This window comes from Dunckerocampus dactyliophorus, chromosome 14 (assembly GCF_027744805.1).
Source record: "Dunckerocampus dactyliophorus isolate RoL2022-P2 chromosome 14, RoL_Ddac_1.1, whole genome shotgun sequence".
Lineage (NCBI taxonomy): Eukaryota > Metazoa > Chordata > Actinopteri > Syngnathiformes > Syngnathidae > Dunckerocampus > Dunckerocampus dactyliophorus.
In genome coordinates, this window is record NC_072832.1 from 705,649 (window position 1) to 715,000 (window position 9,352).

At 44.1% G+C, this 9,352-nt stretch overlaps 1 long non-coding RNA gene across 1 annotated transcript; it reads right to left on the bottom strand.

Moving 5' to 3' along the window:
* Positions 1–300: 300 nt before the first annotated feature.
* Positions 301–3,497, bottom strand: LOC129194084 (uncharacterized). Its single transcript, XR_008573677.1, has 4 exons — positions 3,452–3,497; positions 2,173–2,232; positions 1,111–1,194; positions 301–655 (listed from the first exon to the last, which is right to left on the bottom strand). It is a non-coding gene; the product is annotated as an uncharacterized LOC129194084 (long non-coding RNA).
* Positions 3,498–9,352: the final 5,855 nt, after the last annotated feature.

Here is a 9,352-nt window from a genome sequence, read left to right on the forward strand (position 1 = left end):
TAAAATCACAGCTTTTCTCTTTGATCTTTTTTAAACTTTAAAGTCCATATTATGGCAACTTTTTTAACTGTCCTTTGTATTATGAATGTGAGAAGTGGATGATTAAATTATTTTAATTGTATGTGACGCCGGTTGTCATTCCGGAGGTGCGGCAGCTTTGTGAAGTCAGAGATTCTTTTTTTAAAGCCTATGAAAAATCTATTTCAAAAGTTCCTCCTCTTTAAAAACAGCAGAAAGTGGATGATTTCAAACTTTTAATGCGAAGAGAAATAATTACAGACATCACGGCTGAGCGCCGGGTTTTGAACAGTGGGTGAAACTTTTATGAGCGGCATCCCGTTTTCTTTCCTTTTCTTTTTGTTGCACAGCTTCCTCTTTGGCACACTTTCAGACGTTCTAAATAAAATATGATGTTCACATGGGCGTGCTTAAACAACAAAAAGAACCCATGTCTGACTTGTTCTACAATGATCTCCAGCAGATCTTTTTTGTGAGGGGCGGGGGTGAAAAATAAAAATAAAAAATAAAAAACAGACACAAAGTCACTGTCACGTTCAAAGTAGGCCGCCTGCTTTTGAAGACGGCGCCGTCTCTCAGCGTAGCGCCGCCACGTCAATCACTCGCCAGTTTTCTGAAGGTTGTGAGCTCCAAAGGCCTGGTGATGCAGACGAAAAGGGATTCATGTCACATTCATAATCAGGCCACCCCGACAACGCCGCTGCGGTGTTGTGATGAAGCCGTTAAGTATCGGTAACGGCCGCTGTCACACACACTGGATGTCATGATAGAAAAATAACAGCCCTTTAATGAGGCACACTCTATGCCCATTAAACGTCAAAATTACAGAATCATGGGGGGGCGGGTTTGCTGTGACACCACGCTGATTTAGCGCAAAAAAGAACAGCGCAGCGTTGCTATGGCTTAATAAAATCATGTAATCATAACTGTTGCGTTTGTGTCTTCCTGTCCCACTCATGAACTCATTCAATCCCAGACATGTTTCAAAAGACAATCCTGTCAGTGGCGGCCAATTTAGACCATTTTGACTGATTTTTCCAGGCACCCAGAATATTGTGTTGGATGGCTACACTGTATAAACATGGAACCTACCAAAAGAAAGATTAGACTCAATGTTAGTTTCTGCCTTTTTCCGTTCTTTAGTATCAGCAGTAGAACATAGTTAAGTTTCAGGTCCTGACGAGAAAAGGGAGAAAAGCAGCTTTTAGTGAAAAGACACATTTCAAACACAACTTTCACTTTGACACAAATAATGTTTGCTTTTGTGACAGCTCAAACATGTCAACAACTATCCCAACATAAACACAAAAAAGGCTTGTTTTACATCCAAATAACAGTTTAATTACAAATATAACACCATCAACTATTTTCAGTCAACATGCCATGGCTGAGATCGAGTGGAAAAAAGGTTTTCCTCCCATTCCGTGTGGGAGTTTTTGGCTTCTTTGTCCTTCTCCACTGCGTTTGAAACACTTTAAGTTTAGAAAAAGTAAATGAACATGCTGTCAGGATTTGCCGTGGAACACGACGACTGGTTAGGATCCCAAAGCAGACAAAACAGAGTGGTGACAAAATACAAAAAGGAAAAATGTAATATACAAAAAGAGTCCAACAATACAAAGTACAAACAAGGAAAATCCAGTAATGGTAAGTAGTAACAAAAAACACTAACAGCAAAAGGCTGTTAGGAAAAAAACTATAATACAACAAAAAAAATCACAGAAGGCAAACCTTACAGGAGCAGATCACAATACTAAGCAGGCAGGTACAGGTAAGCAGGCAGTACAGGGAGGCAGGCAGGTACAGGTAAGCAGGCAGTACAGGGAGGCAGGCAGTACAGGTAAGCAGGCAGTACAGGGAGGCAGGCAGGTACAGGTAAGCAGGCAGGTACAGGTAAGCAGGCAGTACAGGGAGGCAGGCAGTACAGGTAAGCAGGCAGTACAGGGAGGCAGGCAGGTACAGGGAGGCAGGCAGGTACAGGTAAGCAGGCAGTACAGGGAGGCAGGCAGTACAGGGAGGCAGGCAGGTACAGGTAAGCAGGCAGGTACAGGTAAGCAGGGAGCCAGAGAGCAGGGAACTGGACAAAGCGGTAGCAGGAAGCAGGTGGTCAGGGAGTACAATCTGGCCTTGAAGAACAGTCTGCACACATCTTACGTAGAAGCTCTAATGGAGATCAGGTGTGTTCAATCAACTCTCAGGTGCTCAGGAGGTGTGCTGCAACAGATGGCATACAGAGGGCATCAGAGCGGCACACAGAACATGACACTTGCTATGCTAGTGATCCCATAGCCTGCTTACAGTAATGTGATGTCAACAAGAGTGACTACAGGGGTGTTATTTCATGTCTACAGGGCTCTAATAATGTTAAAACCTGTATTTAGAAAGTCAGACGCAGGTTTTCTATGGATGGTCTCAAGCGTTTGCATACATGTTGGCAGGTCTGTAATAGCATGTCTTGGCTCATTAGCATTAAAGCTACAGGCACACAAAAAAATGTGTTTCCAGTTGGGCTCCCTAAGAGGATTTTGGACAAGTCACTTCTAACTCCAGTTGGTGTGCTGTTAATTAAATGCTGGGCAGTCCAGCGACAACAACAAAATGAACTATGAACAATAAAACATTGGATATCAAGACTGTGTTAACTTCTTGTTTGCTCCTCTGACCACCTCCTCAACATATTTTGCAATCAAGCAAAAATGCGACAAACACGGTGTGAGTACCACAAGCTGCCCGGCATGCCTTGCAGCAGGAATGTATGGGTGTTTTTTTGGCACAGGCATTGCACGTATATATTTGTTAGTACGCCCACATGGTGCAATAGGGAGGTTACGTTGTGTGTTGACGTGTTGTGTTGTGTTGTTTGGCTTCTTTGTACAAGCTACAGATTGCATCTGACTATTTTGGTGACTCCAGCGTGCCACAATCGCACTACAAGTCATGTTGCTGGTGTTGCCCCTCCCGCCTGAAGAGGGGTGGGAATTATAATCCTGTGGTATAGAATAAGGAAGACAATCCACAATGAGTTGTTGTATCTTCACTAGCAGGATTTATTCTTCCCAGAAAAATAACACTTCAAGTATTATCAGTTTAACCTTCATTTGAGCACTGATTAAACAGTTATACAACAGCATTTCTGATGTTAAGGCGTTTTCTTCACATGTTGATCAAGTGACAATTTAGGAACAAAATGTATACTCATATAACATATCTTTATCACAATAACATCATCAACACAGTCAATTCACAGATTTCAATTAGCCTGCTCAGTGCTGTTCACCATACACCAAGACCTGTTAGCGTTAGCCATGTAGCATGTGCTTAAATGCTCAACAATACATTGTATAACGTACCACTTTACATGTAGCTGTTTACTTTATCAACATTCTCCACTCTTTACATCTGTTTGTGTGAGTTATTTCTACTTTCTACTAACCTGTGGTATAGAATAAGGAAGACAATCCACGATGAGGAGTTGTATCTTCACCAGCAGGATTTATTCTTCCTCTGTCGTTTTAATACCTACTCTATACCACTATTGCTACCAGCACCCCCTAGTGGACTTGCGGTATTACACCTGAACACCAACAATGGGGATTTGAATTATTTTAGAGACAAACATATTTTTAAAATAGTGGGGTGTCTGTTTTTAACAACTGAATTTTACATATCCAACATCTTTATGAATTATTACCACTTTTAACTACTTTAAGCATATTTATGCATTTTAAACTGTTTTTAGCCATGTTAACTTATTGTATCCTTTTTTATGTACCTTACACTGGCTACACTTTCGATGATAAAGCTTTAAAAAAAGAATTTGGAAATGTCCGGTGGGACAGATTAAGATGGTCGGCGGGCCTGATGTAGCCCGTGGGCCGCAGTTTGCCCACCCTCAATCTACAGCCTCGCAGTGTCCCACTGGGCGGCAAAATTGGACGGCACGTGTGATTTCTTTCTCTCCCTTTTTTTTTCTAATTCTCTGAGCGGAGCAAGACATCCACCTCATTAAAAGGGAATGTGTCTGCAGGAGAACAGAAATCAATGCCTACAACAATGGAATACATTTAGTGTGGACATCTCCGTCAGCAGGGGGATGATGTATTCATTAATGTGATTGAAGTTGGTCCACAGTTCAAATCCCAAGACAGCGCGCCAACATGAATCACAGCTCAGATCCAGAAGTCATGACCCGAATTCTTTCATTTAACCATGTTCATCTCCGATAATGACTACGACATCCAAAGAGCGCAGAGGTTTCGGTGATATTTCACCAACCACGAGATCATGAAATGTCCGCATACAACCATTATTGCTGTGAATCATGGGTAAAGATCAATGGAAGGGTTTTTCTTTACATCCGTCCTTTCTGCAGTGGAAATAAAGCAAAGCCATTAGGGAAGCATTAATGCTGAAGTAATAACAGCATATTACAGTCTCAAACCCGTAATATGATGAAGAAAAAGCAGCCTATTGAACTCAAATATAACCCATGTTTACTCTCAATGTGCACAACGTCACCAAGGCTGAGGGAATTTCAAGTAAGGCAAAAACACATGAAGCGAATCTCAGTAAACAAAACCCGGAGCTGATAGAAAGCAGCTAGAAAAGGAAGCTGACCAGCTTAAACAGTACATTATGGCTGCCAATCAAAGCAAACATAACAAAAATGGAAGCTATACACTAATGACACTTCAGCCACGAGAATCAATAAATTAACTGACCGCACGATAAATAAAAACCAACTCGATACTTTGACATGTGGGTGTTTTCCTCCTCTCTCTCTGCCAAACAAGAGGGTTCGCTCTGTGCACCTGTCTCAACTCCTGGGATTGTTGGTTCCATAGCGGAATGAACGGAACGAGTGAACCCTCCTGTCAGTCATTCAGTCTCTTTGGTCCCAGCGGGTAGAGGCGGGGCTGTAGTGAGTGCACACACAAAGTACTGCTGCAGCACTCTGTGTGTGCACTACTTGCTAGCAGCGGGTGTCGTGCGCTACACGATCGAATACTTTCTTCATGCCTGTTGTGTATAAAGCACCGTCTGATGTCAATCTCAGCCTGTTTGCGCATCGTTATTTTGTGATGTGAAGTAAATAATACAAAACCGTCATTGTGCACCAAATGCATCCAAACATTTACTTTGACCAAACTCCGACAAAACGTTACACCTCGTTGAACGTAAACATGTTTTGGTTTGAGTCGGACCTTCTGGAACGGACGCTAATGAGGCTAACCAAGGCACCACGGTGCTTCCTCATTTTGCAGCCCCTGAGACGAGTTGGCCCGTCATCCTCTGCAGTGTTACACATGCTGGCTTGACAAGGCTGAAAACATCATCAGTGAAGCCGTGACTGCTCTTCCAAGCGATGCTGTGATGTCTGCTTCTGATAAAACTGCTCTCTTTAGGAGCTGCCATTGCTTACATGTTAAAATATCACATTTGCGTCTCCCTTTGGCATGCAATGTACACGAGCTAGTATGCTGATTTTACATGGGGCGGCAGGGCTCAGGTAGAGTGGTCGTCTCCCCGCCTGAAAGTTGCAGGTTCCATTCCGTGTCCTTGGGCGAGATACTGAACCCCCGTTGCTGCTGATGCTGCGTCATCAGTAGGTAAATGCGCCCGCAGTGTCAAAGCGCTTCGGTGGGGAAGATCATTTACCATTACCATTTACTTTGCCAGGAAAAATCAACAGTTACGTCCCGGAAGCTCTCCCAGCCTTGAGCATAATGCTGTTTCAAACTGCAAAAAGGTTCCATGAATGGTTGCACATGGTTTAATCATCCCTTCAAAATAAGAAAGGCCTCTCCTTTCATCTTCTGGCGAGTGTATGCGATGCAGCAACACAAGCTGAACCGTGCGCGGGAGTCTGAGCTGTCATCCGCGGCCAAAGTTAGGGTTGGAGTCTGAACTCTGTACCGTCGACATCATTCGGCGCTGACGGTCCCGCACGCTACTCCATGTGACTCCCGCTTCGGCTTTCATCTCCGCAGTTGCAGCGGCAAAGAGCTGTACACAAGTCAGCCTGGATTTAATTATAAATCCCTGCAACTCCACTCCACTGGCGGAGCTCCTGCAGGCAAGGCAAAGCAAAAAAAATCCACCAACTTGTATCAAAATGACTCAAATGTGCTTGTGGGATCACAGCATGCAACCTGCTCTGACTGCACTTAGATGGGGGGGACCCCTGTTACGATGGTGTTTGTCTCTGCTTCCGCCTGCTGTGTATTTGCTCTCTGTGCAGCTTCAGCCGGTGTGGGTGGAGTCCCCAGCACACACCTGCAGGCAATCTCATCAGGCACCCACCCTTCATATACCCAGCGGCAACTAGGAGCCAGTGCCAGATTGTACTCCTTGCTACCCCCTGTTACCTGTTCCGCTTGGTCCGGCTCCTTTCCTGCTTCCCTGCTTTCTGACTCACCTTCGTTACCGTTTACTATTGTGCTTTGGACTTGTGTACTCACCGTTGTCCCGGCTCAGGTTTGCCTGTATTAATTCTCAGTTGTATTATAGTTATTCCCTGTCGGCCTTTTGCTGACACCGTTTTGTGTTCTTGCTTTTGGTTTGTGACTTTTCCTGTGTTGTACTTCTTCCCCGCTACGGGACACCGTTTGTTATTAAGTATCTTTTTGTATCTAACTTGGACTGTTTCTCTGCGTAGGGATCCGCCACGTCACCCGTGGCTCCACCCCCTTGTGACAGACCCCTTCCTGTTACCACACGCAGACTAGAATGCTTCAGTAAACGTTGCTTAAATGAGTTCATGTGGTCAGCCCCCAGTGCATAAAATGGATTCTAAAGTGTTCATTATTTCACAGATCACATTTTGTGAACTTTCCTGCTGATGCACTGCATGATTTTCTTTTCCAAATGTCCCAAATCCGTCCATATGTTGTTTAAAATAATATAAATAATAATAATATATAATGCCACATGTTGCCAGTCACACCCTGGTCCCATGTGCCAGGCGCCAGTGTTCATTATTATGATTCTACAGTGTATATGCAGTGTTCCCTCATTTATCACGGGGATAGGTTCCCAAAATAGGCCGCAATAAGTGAAAGCTGCAAAGTAGCCAACTTTATTTGTTTAGAATGATTGTGTATGTTTTCAGGCTGTGAAAGCCCCCACCATATACTTGATACACTTTTCGCAGACAGACATGAACATTTGATCACATTTCTCTCTTGTTTAAACACTCAAAGTTTACATTTCCTTTGAATTTTAATCAACCTACAAGGAAATGATGAAGGGACTCGCACGTATTTCACTCATCTGACTGTGCCTCTTTGTCCTGGAGCCGTTCGGCTGTGCTGTCTGTGCATCCTCCTCGTCTACTCCTTGAACCGAAGACTCATTTACAGCATTCTGTGCTGGCGCCCAGCTTCCACATATCTTCTGTCTTCCTTTAGAGTGTCCACAAGTCCAACTTTTTGTGCAATGGTTGGCTTCCTCTGCCTTTTGGGTGCAGAACGTTTCGTCAACATTGTGACTTTTGTCGGGGAGAATGCTTGCAACCATACAGCGTCCAGAGTCGCACGCGGTCAGCTTCTTCTGTTTCTTCTGTTGTTTACTGGCAGTGAGCAAGCAGCCCACGGTTAGCTAGTGGGCCTGTAATAGTATTCATACACAGTGAAAATGTTTTTTTTAAAAAGCACTAAAATTGCACCAAAAATATCTGTGCAAGAGCGAGTATGCGAAAGGTGAACCACGATGGAGCAAGGGAACACTTTATGCAGTACAGACACCAGTGGTTCTCAATTAGTGTCTGTTATGCCCCCACAGAAATGTCACCCCTCCTGATTTGAATTCCAGAGAAACTGATATCTATTTATTTATCTGTACTGTACAAACTGAACTCAAAACTGAAACCAGCGAAACGCAACAAAATGGAGAACAGCGCATGGGGTGGCCAAGGTGAGACCGTTACTCACATTGGTGTGGCAATAAGCTGATACCTGGATTGTCTAGATGGCCAGTGGGGCCTGTGGGGCCCGTGGGCCAGTGGGGCGCGGCTGCTTCCTCTTGTTGGTAATGCCACTGCTTTGTCTTCCAAATATTATTTATGCTTTTATGGGCCTCCAGCTCTCCAACTCTCTTCCACCTCAGTCTCAGTGAAGTTCCGCTTCTTCGTCTTCGGCTCTCAGCAGCCATGATTCAACGCAAGCGAGGGTGATTAAATATGGACGCCGCATTCATGAGCTGCTTTGCATTGACCATTTATGGCGAGCTGAAGGCGTGGAGAGGGCCCGACGTGGGGTGGAGTTGCGTACGCACGTTTGGACAGAAGGTGAAGCACAAATTGCGTGAATATGTGTGCCGCTTTTTGTACTTCTGGATATTTTTGTCCGTTTTGGGTTTCTGGCGTACGCAGACTTTTAGTCCGATTTCCACGCAGTGTTTTAGAAGCGAGGCTGCTGGTGCCTTAGCTTTCTGTTATTGGCTATGTTAAAAACATCCGACCTGCTGAGATCATTCCAGCAAATTGAAGAGATTTGCACTCCCGTGGTGAGTGACTACACAGTTTGGGGTGAGCAGAGGTGGTATGGGAGGTCCCAACTGTATCATATTCTCTGAAGAGGAAGTCGTATTTCCACAGGGATTATCAATTTTGTAAAAGATGAAAAGTGCGCCTCTTGCGCACCGCTGCTCTCCTGGCATTCTATTCCAATAATGAAGATTCGTAACGGCACAGCTACCTGTTCTTCTGTCTTCTGTGCAAACCAGTGTTCTAATTGGAACACATTTTCAGCTTGTTTGGAAAAAAAGTAATAATCAGCCTCCACTTTAACAAGGCTGCTTAAATGTTGATGTTTGCACTCCGTGACACCTCGTGAAAAAAACATGTGTGATCTTGCAAGACGAATCCAAGCGTTCACATCTCAATGATATTTTGATCATTCAAGTTCTTTTGTTTTTTAAAGGCAATTTATTTAGAATGAGATGAAACTCGCATTGGGTGAGGAGAATTAAAAAAACAAAGCAAAGCAGTCGTTACGCAGGCGAAACATTCTTACGTGAGAACATTCAAATTATGTCATTTCAAAGTGTTTTCACTCTCTGAGGAGCGAGCATCCGCATCATTAAAAGTCACCCAAAGTAACTTTTAATGGCGCTTTCCCTTGTTATTTTAAGTACGAGGAAAGGATCATTTCTCAATCAATTCTTAAAAACTAAGCTCTGACCCAGAAAGTAAGTTTCTCCGCATGTTTAAAGTTACATGTGCGCCGTCATGTGCACCCAGCCTTGGCGAGAGCCCCCATCAATGATGCGGCCTAGGTCAACTTGACGGGACAGCCGTGACGTGCAAAGAGGTTCACGGCTGGTGAGGCACTGA